The sequence below is a fragment of the Haliotis asinina genome, chromosome 3, assembly GCF_037392515.1.
Source record: "Haliotis asinina isolate JCU_RB_2024 chromosome 3, JCU_Hal_asi_v2, whole genome shotgun sequence".
NCBI classification, from domain to species: Eukaryota; Metazoa; Mollusca; class Gastropoda; order Lepetellida; family Haliotidae; genus Haliotis; species Haliotis asinina.
Window position 1 is genome coordinate 9,595,475 of NC_090282.1, and position 17,854 is coordinate 9,613,328.

Below are 17,854 nucleotides of genomic sequence, written 5' to 3' on the forward strand. Positions count from 1 at the left end.
GACATAGCTGGAGGAAGGTAGCAGTTACCGACGCTACCAAAACATCCCCCAAAACAACATGACGACCTCAAAACCCGACTAACTAACACACATTACATCTCACAATTCATCAACATCAGTTTATGCACGTTTGTGTGATGTTCGATTTTAGACACGCTCGAATTTGTCAAACCCGTCATAAACATGACCATTGACATATTTCTGTCTCATGCAAAGATCAAGACAGCAGATTAATCAAATATACCCGCGATGTGAGCGTCCCGCCTAGTCTTCAAAACACCTGCGGCTTCCTCCATCTCCACAGATCCGGAATCAGTTTCAATTTTTTGATTATAGGAAAATTGATATTCTATATGTGTCTATGAAAACGTTCATTTGAAGCGAAACCTGCACGGATGAGATCTCAACTGCCTATCATTTGGCCATTAGAAAGTTGACATTCAACCTGCCAGACAGTGAGTTAATAACGTTCTCTCTCTCCACAGGAAAATCAGGCATACATCATCAAATGCATTTTCATTACCCACAGCTCGTTAGGTAGCTGTTTTACGCTGCAGTCAAAGTATCGTAGCTCTTCATGCGTGGGTCAATTTACGGTCCATCTCTCAACAAATAAAGAAAGGAGAGCGTGCTTGTCAGCGACTGGTTTCCTGACGGGGCACAGTCTATATTTACAGAATCGTTGTGTTTAACTGTCGCCAATTGCTCTTGGGTAAGCACCGTTATTAGTGAACAATTGCACCCGAGTTTTCGCAGCTGAGTCCAAGAGATTTTCAGGTAAAAAGCGAGACTTTTAGTTTGCCACATTGATTACCATTTGGGCCCAGGTGTTAGGGGAGGGACTGCTACCGTTGATTCTTTCTTGCCTTACCTGTCGCGCACAGGAACAAACAGAAGTACGGGAGAAAATTGTAAATCAAAGGTATTCTCTGCAGTATTAATTGCTAGTAATCACTACTTCTTTGGCTGTATAACACAGTGCTAATCGCTAGGTGTAGTGCAGACTTCTGGTGTTTAGTGACGGAGCTTCAAGAAGCACTAAGTGGGGGGTTAGTGTGTTATGGATCAATATGCTGGCCGCTGTGATTACTGCGGGCGACTTGTATCGCCGAATAGAAGGTATTTCATGAATAAATCATCGACTACTCGTCATTTGGAATGACGGATGTATCTGGCTTTCCACAGCCTTAATAACTATTAATTACGCAAAGTTTTTAGTTAGCACAAACTTGGCATTTTATTGTCCCTCTCGTGGCCCGAGGTGGAGCTGATTAATGAAACAAATCTGCTGTGTGACGCAGAATCAATTCTTACTCCCATAAATATACACAGTATGCGTCCTTCAACGGTCCATATTTATTTATCTATATCGTCAATAGTCCTGTTTCATGACACGTGTAGTTTTATAATCCAGTGAGACGTATGGTAGTAATACTGTCATGATAATTCCTACCTATACAAACCCAAGTGTGGTAAGATGCTTTCATTTAACAACCTTTTTGGCTAATGTTATTGTATTATGAGGTATCATAATACAATCAAGAAACGGCCATCCATTAAGTAAATATTCTTATTAATCATCAACTTCTAAAATGCCAGTCAAGCGGATTATATATAATTACTTTTCTATAAAACGCACTTCTATAAACCGTTTTTGTTTTGCCTTTTCTTGGTGCATAGACCTTGTACTATAATTTTATACAGCGAATTATTAAAGACGAAAGCACAATTCGCACGTGAGTCCCACAAGCTTCGATACTTCACCCCTGTTGTAAATGTCTCGAAACGAAGACTATAAGTGTGATTTGCTGCAATGCTAGGAGACATTGACACCAAACTCTGCATCGGTTGTGTTCCAGTGTGTAGTCTCTTTACCACAAGAACACAATCCGTGGTCCAAGTGCCACGTGAATTTCACCCCGTCGCGGTAACTCATCAAAAACATGTCACAACTCTGTAGGAGATTTCTACAAATTAAACAAACGTTCCTATCCTGATTACCTCTGGCTATGAAGCAGATTAGCCCGACTTCGTGTGGTAAATGCATTTATCTCTGACATGTAAATCAGTACCAAGCAAAGTACAGTTTACTGCAAAATGAATCGCCATCGCGGGTAATTACCCGTTGATGAAGGAGCCAGAGCCCTAATATGAAGTGCCGCCGCCGGCGATGTTGTGTTGGACCAGTGACGCTGACGGCAGTGGAATGATTAAATCTGTGTGTTCATGGGGAACTAGTTTATCTAAGTTTAATTCACGCATTTGTCAGAGCTTCGATAGGCTAGGATGCGAGGCAGCTTGGTGAAGTTGTTGAACTAATATGAACTGGGGGATCTGATAGATTGCACATCGTGTTCGCTTGGGCTAAAGTGAAGCATGGTGATTCAGTTTGGATTGATATAACTCATTTGTGGAATCGCTTCCACTATTGGACTGCTGAATCAGCTTCGGGCTAAATAACGGGATATTACCGCCATGTCTTTTTTTACAGGGTGACAAATAGACCATCGTGAAATAAAAAATACAACACAAATACCCGTCGGATCTGTAGCCTGATGCACCAAAGCTGTAGTAATACCGATATTAGAGGAGGGGGTTTTACGCGATACTATGGGAGTCCGGAAGTCTAATTTCTTTTACTGATGTTTTTAACAGGGCCGAGTATAGACCGACACGTGTGTATTAAAAGAAAATCATAATTTTGAGTAAGGGAAAAAAGAATCTGTGAAACAGAAAAGGGCAAGATACATTGTGACGGTGAGGGCGAGAAACTGTGTCCCACACTTCGATCGCTACACACTTTCATGTCAGTTTTCCTGATGCAATTCATTGTCAGCTTGTGCTGAGTTCATAATTTGACTTCAGCATGTTCATCACATATTTAGACATGAATTATACTTTTTCGGTTGAAGGACGGTCTATAGCTGTCAATGTGTATATTGTTTAATATTCGTTGGCTATTTTAACAGTAGTTAACTGTTGTTTTAAATGTGTTAATGGGTTCGAATAAAACATGTGGGCTGGATATTGATGTGGTCAAAACGTACACATCGTCTTCTTAGTATTTCAGCACTGGTGAATATCGGTGAAAACCAGCTACGGTTCACCACACTTCTGGTCTGTCTCCGTCATTAACTATCTTTCTGTGCTATAAAGATCAATATTAATAATGTGCATATTTATAACGAGCCTACGTCACGCCCTAGGGGTGCCCTAAACACAACCGTGTTATAGCGGTCAGTGGATCACGTGGGTGTGCTCTCCATGTTTCATTCGATGCATGTCTGAAATATTTTACAGAGGCGCTGTACCGAAACCCCCTGTTCTCTGATCCTCACACCAGCCTTGTGTGAACTACGATTCTATAGCTGCGTTACCCAGGGGAAACTAAACAGAGGATGGATATCCCCACCCTGATACAGTCGTTTAGATACTGACATCCGTTCCAAGATTCTAACAAGGTTTGATCGTTGTCGATGGGATCACAGCCTTTATCGGATGTTGGTAGCATCTTCTGTATAAGTTAATTCAGCGATATTCGAGCTAAATGACGGTCTTCTGTAGGTACTTAAATGTGTGCACATAGCAGTAATAGAACATTAAAGTCAATGAAATATCGCACGTTACTCCCTCCAGACTGGTCGACACATCAGCTTATCCACGTAATGTCCATCTTATTCCAGCTGTATGTCACCGATCGAAATAACATATTTGTTCATTTCTTATAAAATGAAACAACGTTCATTAATTGGAAATCTAACCCAATCTCAGGAGGTATTAGTTCTTTAAAAAGATGAACCGATCTTTTTGGCCTGCGGTTAAAAGTCCAGATTGTCGATTATCGTCCGATATCACATATCTAATTGACTTTTGTACAGAAGGCTTAATTTTAAAGATGTTTAAACCAGTTCTAATGGTGAAAGGCTGCTACATGAGTTATTTGAAGCCGTTTCTCTGGAGCTGTAACTGTCGCTGTGTCCAGAGATAATCTTCGAGGATTTGTGCGTGATGTAGCAGAACACAGATTTTAATTATAATTATGGAAGTAATTAATATTTTGTGTTCATTATATATGCTTCGTTTTAGACATCATCATACTTGTATACTGTAAATAAGTTGTGTAGAGGTTTGTGTTCGATAATATTTCCTGTATATAACTCCCCGTTGTGCAAACTGATTTTATCCGACTAGTAAGTAGTAGGAACAGATAAGGTGGAACAGAAAGGCATGTGTGTTCAACAATACGATATTCACCCATACAGAAGACACATTTCCAATGGAATGGAATAAATTGCTATATGCCCCTTGATTTCTCTTCACCATCTGTTTTCTACTTGGTGCCATCATTTCCATGTTAACACTCATGTAAATCCAACATCCGCTACTTTCTTGGAATGGTATATCAGTATGTTTGCGTTATTGTAGATATATTTAGACTTCTAAAAGTGTTCTAAAAATGTTTTAGCATGAACATAAATGTATAATTAGTAAAATGAAATCTGACAAAGTGAAACCAAAGTGGAGAATATTGTTCATCCTTTTAACCCTGATTATCTGGGAAAGTGAAGTAGGTGAGCTTCCTTTATTATAGTTCTCTATATCGTGTTCTGTTTAAACACACGATTGTTTAGTTAGAGTGTACTGTTTCGTAAGAAAAATAACTGATGTGACCCGGTACGTGTTCATGAAGTCCTGTAAGCGTACAACCGACTCAAGCAGACATTTCTTATGAATATGGAAAGAGGTTTTTCTTTACTGATACCACGTCTTGTTCATAACTTGGGATCGTATACAATTACTGACTTTAAGCAGGGTTTAGGAACAGATGGGTCAAGAAAGACATCGGCTCTGATGGACGCCATGTGCAACAGCCATGAAGGTCGCCCGTGATTCCTCCCACACGGCCACATAATATCGGGGTTTTAATGCTGGGATAGCGTTAACTGTTTCGTTGTCAAAACCGTACGGTTCCTCAGCGGTTGTCATAAATATAGCACGGCCCATTAGTCGCACTGATGTTGCTAAAGGTCGTTGATGTCAAGGAGGGGACACTCTGAATGTCACCGAGGCACACGACTCGTGCATGTCCCGACAGATAAACAATTGAGGCTGATGTTCTCATGTTAAGAGTTTATCCCTATCATTTGAGTGTCTAAATGACCGGTAGTCTTTGTACAACGCCTGGCGCTTCGAGTCCGCCATTTGTAGAGGGCGGCCATTTTGCCCGTTTAATCTTCTGATTGCAATCAAAATTAACTTTCATGGCGTGGTCTGAACCCTCCGGTGCATTTACCCTGAGTTCCGACACGTGCCTCTGCGCATGCCGCATTGAGAGCTCCGGCGCTCGCGCATCTGTTTCACGTGCATGGCCGAGTCTGACGGGGTTGTGATAACATTTCTGCAGTCGCGTACACGGATTACCAGATGCCGTTTGTCCCTCGGCTGCCTTCATTTCAAACAGCCACGTATTAACTGCATCAATTTACACACCCGTCATGTTACCGATGCTTGTCACAGTGTCAGCTACGGTGTTGCAACTCAACCGTTTTATCGCTGAATAAGATGGAAATTACGTTAAACATATTGGTTTGAATTTTGTAATAAAAACCTTGGTTTGTGTTCATTACACGCTTAAACTGCTCAATTGAATGGTGTTAAAATCGTTTTGGTGTTTGTGACATATTTACAGGACTGAGCATGATGTGATTGTTATCACATTGCTCAGTATGAGATAACCCGCGAAACCACATTTCACTTGGGGCGCGACAAAACGACTTCAAGTCGGACAGATGAGTGTATTCGCCATAAAGTAACACTAGTTAGATATAATCCAGATTTTGTTTTACATGCTGACAGTGATATATCCCTTACGCGAATTAATGATCGTTTTGATATTCACATCGTTGTGGTGTGAGCTTGTTTGTCATGGCCTTTATATTTACTATACATAAATAGAACTTATGATGGGCTATAAACGAACAGATTTTAGTAACCAATCTGGAACAGGTTTACATTGACTGCCTTCAATCTCGGATCCCAGATGGCGACATCAGGTACTCACGTGTGACGCGTGGCATTGCGAGAGTTGGCGAGATGTGACACGTGCAGCTCGACTGCGCACTCCTCGAGAGTTATTCTGTCTCCGCCTCGTTCTTAATCTCAATTACACATCAGCAATTGACCTTAAAAATTGATACTCTAGACAAAATATTGATTAAAACTATTTCTCCCTGGGCAAACAACGACCCTCTCAAAGAAATTCAAATTTAACGTGCCTCAAACGACAGCCCACTAATGCTGGTCTTTGTACAACCCGGACTGCTACTGTTGCTATGAAAGCAGCAATATAAGATTAAGTCTCCAAAGTCAATCAAAGTGACATTATGATAGCTTTTAAGATTGAAATTATGTTTTCTCAGTCGTTGCGTAAGCAAAGTCTGACAATAAGACCAGCGGTACATCGGATACCCTGAAAGCCAGAGCCAGATCTTGGATCTGGAAAATGTACAACTACAACAGAGTCTACGGGATGCATATTGTAGTCTGTACAACAAGTTCATAATACATTCACACTGCTATAGACGTATCCATATAACAAGGCCTGCCTCTTGATGACTCGAATTTATGAGGCATTGTACATGTTGCAATGACACTACATCCAGTATTGCGAACGTTATGCAATTTGGTGCAAACATATGTTCATTTTGTCAACGCATTTGTATCGAACATCAAAAGAACTAACATGTCAGTATGTTTTCTAGTTTAAACATAAACCTCCGGACGAAAGAAAGTATATATCCACGTAGCTGACCGTTTATTTGGCTGATCTATTTGTTGAACGTATCAAAGGTTACCTTGGTGTTTTGGAGAGTTTCGGAGAAGGCATGGAGCGCTTAAACTTTTAAAATGAAATTTTGAATACGGGGTGTGCTTGAATCCTATGTTTATGTGTACTTATTTTTGTCTAGTCGTGTAGATATGATTATTTCGGTGTCAGCCGCAGGTAAAATCAGTGAGGTAATGCATTCATGTCAATGATTCGTGTAATTCACTGACTGTTTGATACCACCCATCACCTGTGTAATCCAAGATGGAGTATTATAGTCTCGCCTTTTGCACAAATCACAGCATTTACAAGCACGTACTTTGATATTCGATGTACAAATGCCACCAAAATGAGTTATGGCCGACACTTGACATTTACAATTTACAAAGTAATGATAAACATCAGCACAAAGGGAAGACGGCGTCTTAATAGGCATATACTCTACATACATTCACATACACACACATCACCACCAGAACACACAGAATGCAGACAGACTGTACTAGATATATTCAACCATTCAACCTCACGACACGTACAGTGACGTATGATTAAGAACTGAATATCAGTTTGCGTGTTTGCGCTGAAAAGTGATATCAAAGCGTTGTTCAAACTCGTGTGGACGAGCGAGTTTGCGAGCATTCATTTCTTAAGAATTTCCTACTTTGAAGTTTACACACACGTTTTTTACCCATTTTATATGATCATTGTCCATATTCATGTGTCTTAATACCTGCAAAATGCTGGAATGTTCTTCAGGACATATTGTAGATATGTCTCTATACCTGGCGATGTTTTACAAATGTATCCCAACCCTTGAAGAAATAGTTCTCAAACTATTCCTTAAAATATACCAAGGAATTCGTCATCAGAGTTGAGACTGCTGTGATAAGTACAACATCAACAAAGATATCAAACAGAATCAAATGTCATGACAATAGCAAGATCCTTAAACAATCTGTCATTGTGCACTTTACTTTATGACGGATTCGTTGGACCGCATAATAATACACTGACCGTCTTCGAAGTTGTGCGGCGTGGGGAATAGAAAGCGGACTTCCTGGTTGTATTCTATTTATTTGTGATTGTTGATTGTGAAATTTATTGAGCTTTTGTTAAGCAGATAACGGGGCAGATGAACCCACAAACTGAGAGAGACTAAACGCTTGTGAAAAGAAACAATGTTCGGATATTGTAAATGGTAGTGAAGAAGTCACATTGCCAAAAGTGGGGTGACTTGAAATGGGCATCACCACTTGCAGCAAGATCATTGGGATTCCTTGAATCCGAATCGAAAATTGAGATTTGAAAATTACGTCGTTCTTGTCGGATGCGTTGTCAGTCAGATTTGGCAATACTATGCTCAGTTGGTCCTTTTCGCAAGTAGTTAGCATGTAGAATTGAAACAAGGAATGTGAATACAAATAATTTTTGTTTTGTTTACGTCAAGATGGACATAGAGTATTCTGGGAAAACCCGGAAAGTAGTTGCGGTAGAGTTTCACATGACCTAGATCGGCTCGAAAACGTTCACACACATATGAACGATTTGAAGGGTTCAAGAGAAATGAACCCATAACTTCAGACAGCATGATCACTCTCACAACCAACAGGATCGGTAATCTGTGTTATCTTCAAATTATGAAATCGTATACTAGTATTTATAAGAACGAGCGTATTTACCGTCAGGTAATTTCACACATACCATCACAAAAGATATTACCAAAATATATCATAAACAAACATACAACTGGAAATTGATGTAAAGTGGACTTGAACCCAATCATTCCAGTCATTCTACTTTTAAACGTGCAATTTTCCCTTTATTGTAATGTTTCCACTAAGATGCACTTTAACAAGCTTAAGGTAACACCCTTATCGGGCGGTGTTGAGAATTTAGCCGTCAGGTGTATGGAAACCTAGAAGGGACATTGTCGAGCCTTATTGAATGTGTTACACGCTTTTGCGTGTGCATGTTCCTTTTAATAAAATTGAAGCGAAGGGGGTCTATTATTCAATAACAGACCCACATTATCTGATTTCCATTTAGTTTGTTTTATGGATGTCCTTTGCATGCGGTATCTAAGGCAATGTTATTTACAAAGCTGAAGATTAGTTTTGTTTGTGGGTTTATACAACAGGACTGGGCAAGCGTTTATATTGCGTTCCCAGTAAAACAGCCATGCCACATTGCGTAACTACAACTTTCAGAACACATACCTCCGATTGCATTTGAGACGTTCAAACCCATTCGATAATCTCGACACTCACACACGCTCGATCGCGATAATCCTGTAGAATACCATCTCTCACATGATCGACACGCTGTAGAATACCAGTCTTCAAATATGATCGACATTCTGTAGAATAACGGTATTCACATATGGTCGACACACTGTAGAATAAAGATCTTTGGATATGATCGACGCCCTGTAGAAATCCATTCTTTGCACATGATGGACACCTTGAACAATACCATTCTTCACACATGATCGACTTGCTGTAGAATAACAATCTTCACACATGATCGACACAGCATAGAATGAAAATCATCACACATGATCGACGTGCTGTAGAATACCATTCTTCACACATGATCGATGCTCTGAAGAATACTAATCTTCGCATATAATCGACACTCTGTAGAATGTTAATCTTCACACATGATCGACGGGCTGTAGAATTCCAATCTTCACATATCATCGACACCGTGTAGAATACGAATCTACATAAACGGTGGACACCCTCATGTACACCAGTCTGCATAAACAGTGAATACCCTCCAATACACCAGTCTATATACACAATGGACACCCTACATAACACCAGTCTACATACGCAATGGACACCCTACATTACACCAGTCTACATACACAGTGGATACCCTACATTACACCAGTCTGCATACACAGTGGATACCCTTCAATACACCAGTCTACATGCGCAGTGGATACCCTACATTACACCAGTCTACATACACAGTGGATACCCTTCAACACACCAGTCTGCATACACAGTGGATACCCTCCAATACACCAGTCTACATACGCAGTGGATACCCTACATTACACCAGTCTACATACACAGTGGATACCCTTCAACACACCAGTCTACATACACAGTGGATACCCTACATTACACCAGTCTACATACGCAGTGGATACCCTACATTACACCAGTCTGCATACACAGTGGATACCCTACATTACACCAGTCTACATACACAGTGGATACCCTACATTACACCAGTCTACATACACAGTGGATACCCTACATTACACCAGTCTACATACGCAGTGGATACCCTACATTACACCAGTCTGCATACACAGTGGATACCCTTCAATACACCAGTCTACATGCGCAGTGGATACCCTACATTACACCAGTCTACATACACAGTGGATACCCTCCAATACACCAGTCTACATACAGAGTAGATACCCTACATTACACCAGTCTACATACACAGTGGATACCCTCCAATACACCAATCTTCATACACAGTGGACACCCTACATTACACCAGTCTACATGCGCAATGGACACCCTACATTACACCAGTCTACATACGCAATGGACACCCTACATTACACCAGTCTACATACGCAATGGACACCCTACATTACACCAGTCTACATACGCAATGGACACCCTACATTACACCAATCGTCTCATGCGCTTGGTACCCTCTAGAGCACTGCCACTCTGCTAAATCATACCATTAATATTCTTTTGCGGTATCGACAACCACTTCATTACCTACTTAACGCACAAACAAGTCTTTGAAGAATACACCTCTGATAATTGTCTCGTCTGGCTAAGAGTACTTTTAAGGACACAAAATGCAAACGTATCTATTGCTGTGCAAACTTCGCCAAAATTCCAGAAAATGCAAAGCCTAATTTGAAAGCTCAGTTTGGTACACCAACAATCCAACTTCTATGATAATACGAAAGATAAGCAATAACATTATTGACTTAGTGGCTTAATGATCTTTTAAACTCGCGTTACATTTTGACTACAGAGACCATTTCATAAATGGAGACACTTGACATTTAAAGAGTATATAATCCAAGAGAAGTTATGTGTACTCACTCATATAAATTATTAAAGCAAATTATTTCATTTTTTAAATTGTAACTTGAAACGCTCGTCGGTTTCGTGTGGCCGTAGTTTTACTTCCGAAATATCAACTACAATAATCAAGGCATCGGGTGACACATAACGTTGGCGTTGTTGGTCATTTGAAAACAATTACGTTAGATACGTTACGAATTTGAACCAGATACGTTACCATTACCTTAAAGAATTTATTGCAATTGAAATGAGCTTGTTGACGACATCTTGTTTAAAACCGCCTCATTAGGGGCCAGACATTGAGAAGTGATGGATCGCACTGTCTAACAATTCCCGATGATCACCTGATAGCGGAAACGCGTATCTGTCTGGTGTGAGAAATATAACTAAACAATGGCCAATTGATAGTGTTCTGTTATGTGTAATTACGCTTGTAGGTTCATAAACAAGATTGATAATGTGCCAGGTTCTCAGATGTTGTTTTCAATTTTAGCAACAGGTCTGATACGGTTTGCTAAGTCGACAAATGAACAACAGATAAGTGGATCATAAGTATTTGTTTTTGGTGGTTTAATACTGAACATCGTTTTTCATTTTATCTTGCGACGCCAGGTATTATCGATGTATTTCAGTGACCCATTCATCTATTTTTACCGCAGTCTTGCATAATCTGAATCTGTGGAATCTGTTTCTGTGGAAAATCAAGACAGGGGATTTAATTTCTTACACTGACCTTAAATACATGTATTGTTTACACAGTGTGGTTGACTGTCATGGCGACTGTAAACTGCCGCACGCCACGACTCTAATGACCTCACAGTATAAACACTGCATGTATAGAGACATGTAAAACATTTGGTCTTTTAGTTTACTCGTGTTAATAAGTTGACGATATGTCAAAGACAACCGACATAAATTCATTTACTAAAAGCTCGTTTAATATTTAATAAAAGTGCATCCGACTCTAGAGTATGGAGCATATTCTTGAGCACTCATTGTTCACTACACGGTTGTCTGGCTTCTAGATATGCACAGTCGGTGCTAAATGTTGGCGCTAAAATCGTCTCTTAGAATCAACGATACACCGTAGCCAGAAACTGTTCTTTCCTCCACCAGACGGAAACAAGTGTTATGAATAATAAACCAGAATGTGTTTCTTCGAATGTACATCTGAGTATGCCAGATTTAAACAACGATCACAAGTTATCAATCCCGCCGATCACTTTATGCTAATATCAGATGATTGCTTCTGTATTCACACCGTCCTAACCCACTTGCGTCCCGAACTGGGAAGATCGTTATGGCGTGTTACATGCATATGATACCATTTGAATTCTCCTGTTAAATCAGTGATTATGATGTGTAGAGCTGACAGTACATAAAGACAGGCATTACGATGTGTGCCTAACGATAGAAATAGTCGGTGATGGCACTCCAGAAACATCAGTTACAAACACAATACAGGAAAGGCTTACAAATGGGGTAGTTACGGAAGACCTCGCGAGGAAAGTTCAGAAGGATAACGCCATCCCTCCCCCATCAGTCGAACCCCCATACACCGCTCAATATGCCCTTGCTAATCTGTATTCCACCAAACGCTTGTTCATCTGACGAAGAAAAATCAAATTTCCTCAGAAAATCCTTCCAGCAGGCCTGTTAATCCGTTTCTGTAGATAACCAATTCTATTGGGCAATGGGCAACGCCGATGGAATTAAACACATGGGGGAACGGGCCGGTAGTTAATTCAAATCTTCGTAAACTGTAATTTTGTTGTGATCACTTGGAAATGAAGTGAGTAAAACAGGGTTAGGAGCTCATGTAGTGGAAGACGCATGAGCGAGGGGTTAGAGTAGGAGTCGGGCCGGGAGACAGCCAATTAGCAAGATAATTTTCCAAATTCCGTTTTCATTAAGCGAGGATCAGCATCGTGATGAGAGAAAAGAACACCGATACTGATGTAATTGAATTGTCCTCTCCACATCATGGCATGGCGGACGTTAATTAAAGCAACGGCGACTGCGAGGTGTGCAAGAAACCCGTGTCACCACGTCGTTGACGGTGACGACGTCCATACTGATGTGTCGACATCAACAGCACTACTACATCGGGGCCTTAGATTCCTGAAAGAAACCCCATAGAGAAATGCCTGCGACTTGATGGCTTCCTAATTCTAATGGTCAACACTGTCGAAACTGATGACAGGAAACGTGGCCAGTGGTACTTAAGTGACTGATTCTTTATAAAATCGAAGTTAGTGTTTTATCTTGACAAACTGCATAAGGGGTCCACAGGGCTTACTTACTAATTTCCAGGGTCCTTCCATGAAATATGATGGTCCTGTAAGTTATGAAACTATGTAGCAGACTGTATTGTGAGGTTTAATGATTACTTTGATAACACGAACTTTGTATTTCTTGTCATGAAATTTAAACAGTGAATACTATTGTACCTCCAAGGGAAAACCGTACACACTAGTTTTCTGCTTCTATTATACATATTTGAGCGTACTGGACACACATTTCACCAACACACACACCAACGTCTTTTGAACGAACCTTGGCCTCATGCTGTTCTAATAAAGGTTTGAGGACAATCAAGGACGATGTTATCGGAGATCAGAGTACAGCACCATGAACCGGCAGAATTCCAATACAACCAGAGTGATGACCACATCAACGTTTGGTCAGCAAAAAAGTCCATTGATATTAAAACCGATGTTTGAGATGCTGCCTTAAGTAATGCATAAGTTGATATCTTAATGGTTGTGACAGGCTTTGTAGGCGTGTCATAATCCGACATTAAACTACAGTTTCATGCAGTTGATACATTGCGTTGATTAAGTTGTGCCGTTTGCCATTATGTGACATTCAGGAACATGATATTGATTTGCCTCGCATTTATAGCACAGCTGGCGGACACATTCTATTGTAAATCTATAGCGCAATATTTATAGACTTAAAACTGCAACGTTTTCAGCGGAGGGTGGATATGTACATTGGGGCTTCATGTTAGCCTTGTGTACACAGTAATAAGAGGAGACGAAAGTGGAAACACCTTACATTGGTAGGGTAAGGATGAACATATACCACTCACAGGAATTTCCGAAACACTCTTAAATGATTGATGCTGCTGTGTGACTATCATGTTCTGTAACTTCTTTCGACTAGTATATATTGCCAAGACATTCACAAAAATGCTAAAGAATTCAGAATATTAACGTTTACATTATAACCACTTATGGAATCGTCAACGTAAACAGTTACTTCTACTACTACTACTACTACTACTACTACTACTACTACTACTGCTGCTGCTGCTGCTGCTGCCACTTTCTCTTGTTTAGCGGCGTTGACGGGGACCGCCATGTGTACAACGAGGCAGAATAATGGAGCATTTAATGCCAGATGTAATCAATGGCATAATTGTGTTATTGAAATTTGTGCAAATAAGATTAACTCTATATTTAACAGATACCACAGAACAAACTCATAAAACAACGCTATGATATTTGCGGCGAAGTCCGCATTAGCATGTTGTCATTACTAACTGAAGTAATCATCTCCCCTCATTTTGCCCAGCGTTTACTCTTCAAAGCCCGTCTATAATATAATGTGTAGTGGGGGAAAATGCATCATAGCCAAACAAAAGCTGGATAGAAATTCACATAATTCAATTCATGAATCTGTGTATTATTGGAACTAGCCGATAGCATGCGGTGTTTAATGCAAGGTTTTAATAGCAATAAATGTAATTGAATGATACTAGGATCGAGTAGGGAAGTCAGTCAAGCATGACATATCGCCCACGTCACAGTCAGAAATAGAAGTATGGTGTGTAACAACTGTGACGGGAAATGTGCGTCTACCAGCAAGGGGTGAGTTGTAAAGATTTCTAAATGAAGTCCTGTTATTTCATAGTTGCAATAATGATATTGAATGATTTACCAAAGTAAATAGTTTAATAGAAGAGCTCGTGCATTGAGCCCATTACTATCCCATTAACGGAGCAGCAATCGAAAGAAAGGAATCGTGTGGTAATTACATAATTGGCCAGTTGACAAGACTAGGGGTGTTCCTTATTCATCACACTAAACCGAGTGAACCAGTGGGCAGAACAGTCAGTACCTTGGACGGTTAACAGATAGAGATGTAAGTGCAGGAGCCTGCATTATGATTCAACAGACTTGTAGTGACTGGATATTTCATCAAAGGTGTCAGTACTGTGCACATACGACGCAGAAGACATTTACTGGCCACGCGTTTTGAGCTATGACGCAGTAGACTGGTATTATCCCACACCTGTTATTTTAGGGACCAGAACTGTGACGCAGGAGACTAGTATTGACAACAGTACAGTAAATTTCATCTGTGCTTGACGGCATTATACATTCTTAGTGATAAGACTATATACAACTAAGACTTTCTACAGTGTTTTCATGAACGATTGTGGTAGCCATTGCAACATTATTGCAGCTAATCATACCGCCGATTGCCGAAGATGAATGTGCAAAGGGTTTTTTCTCTTTATCTTTATTACGATTATGTAAAATTTTCAGTCGTTTGTTATGTACAAAGTACATGCAGTGAAATATGGACCTGTAGGCTAAAAGTCTGAAATGAGCATACATTTAACCAGATTACTGGGAGCACGTGAGAGATACTGGCTGAATGTATCATCAAATGAGACACGGGTGGTTGCAACACTTGTGGGTGATGCTACACATTCATATGTGAAATATAGACAATACACAAGAAATGCCATTTACAGCCAAATGCAATTATAATTACAAGGGTATTTTATTCTTCCGATGTCATAAGCACATACTAAGAAGGCCACTTAAATAGCACTGAACTCCCGGGCATACTCTAAACCCATACATCATAAGATTCCAAGCTGCCTGTGAGACACTAGTTAATAGTCCCACCGGGTACCCCAGGAGCTACCACATTTGCTTCGTTGTAGTTCAGTCCCAGATACTCCCAGGCGTCAAGCTGTCAAACACGGTCAGCCATCTGGGTACTTTCCGTGACTAACATTGCTTAACTTCAACTGATTAGTGGGTTCTCTGCAGAAGACCATACACAAAAGCATAACCATATGTCGGCGCCAATGCATTCGTCGTACGTGGTATCCAATGTTTCTTTCATTTTCTAATGTTTCCAGAATAGTAAAACAATATGAAATATGAGCTGGCGGTTTATCTTTTTAACCTTCAAAACCTTTGAGTTCTTGTTTTACAACAGTTGCCAATTAACACTTATCAAGGATTAGCAGATACGTTTGTGTTATTGTTCTTGCGCCACAATGACACTGATCTGATATTTTGGCATGAACAATAAAGAAATGATTCTGATGTACATGTTATATCTTGACATTGTCCTGAAACAGAATCATATATTTGAAGGAAAGGAATGATCGGTACGCCGTTATATATATTATATATCTTCTTAACATCAAGCAGCTGGTCAGCTGAGTGTGTCAGTTATTTATAACTACAATGGTACAGCGTAGTGGCTTGGAGTGAATTTTTAATAACGACTTATCATTTGAAAGCCACGGTATACATACGTATAAGAAACGTTAAATGGCTTTAACAAAGGAAATAAGCTAGTAGTGCTTATCATAAACACCAACCAGGCTTCTTCGCGTGTTCGTGCGTGTACGTGTGACAGTGGGTAAGATGCGCTAGTATTTACAATGCAATATGTGGTACATTCAAATACTGCGTATGAAAGACTACATACGAACGGTAAAATATAGCTGTGCATAAATCTTTAGTAGCGAGATTGAAATGATGAGAACCTAAATCGAGCTCAATGATTAATTCAAAATGATTTTTCAGAAATCATTTATCAAGATGATGTAAACGTTTGCAGGTTTTCGAGAATAAATCATTCATTAATGCAATTGATTTGTTTAAGCAATTTCATATTGACTTGATTAAAAGGACCTATCTTTAGAATCTTCAATGAGCATTTATAAAAGCAAGCAAAAGAAATTAAAGTGACATTAAAGGATCAAATTAGTACAAAAGTACGCCTGAGCACAAATAAGAAGACCATTTTTTAGAACGCAGTGCATCGCTACTAACATTTCATTCCCTATACTGAGATATTTCTTAGCGTTGTGTCACGTAGGAAGGTATCAACCTGGTCGTTGGGCTGGCCAAATGGCTAAAGTGTTAGCACACCGTATACGGTGAACTGCAGTCCTTCAGTATCACCAGTCATATGTCGTCATGCGCCACACTGAACGCATTTAGCATAAAAAACAAATGAACATTTTTGCCTAAACAAACAAACGTTCAGTGAGTGCTTTGACTTATTCAGACAGTTACGTCTATCTGGGTGGTGTAACTGCATATTAACTTAAGGAGAAATCTTCCAAAATCATGCATCATTCATCACCACGAGCGACTTCTGTCTTGACCCGAAATCTGAAATCATTCTTCCTTTCCACTGAAATAAAAATATATATAAACATCCGTGCGCTTACAGAGTGGATCTAGGCTTTGGTGGATCTAAAGAATGTTCCGCAAAAAACATGTTTCACGAATAGACTAATTCCCTTAGTGAAATCATTCATATGATTTATTTGGTTTTGTTGTTATTTTTTAAATGAAAAAAAAATGCACTTTCGCATTCTATGGGAAAAGCAAGCTCAGTTCGTTTTAAAAAGCACCATGTTTCCTCGTTACACACCACAAAGTAATTCTTTAATTCTTTAATCCAGGAAGCATTTCTCGTGATGGAACTACACAATAAGATTTTACGTCCATGTATGAGTCCATCCTTGGTGAGCTAATAAAAGTATGAGCGTCAAAAGGGCAAAACGAAGCATGGAAAACTAAAACAAATGCCAAACAACCAACTTGAAACAGAGACATTTGGCAAACGTTCAGGTATAGGTGTATATGGATCGATGGTCTGATATTTTCAATACAATAGT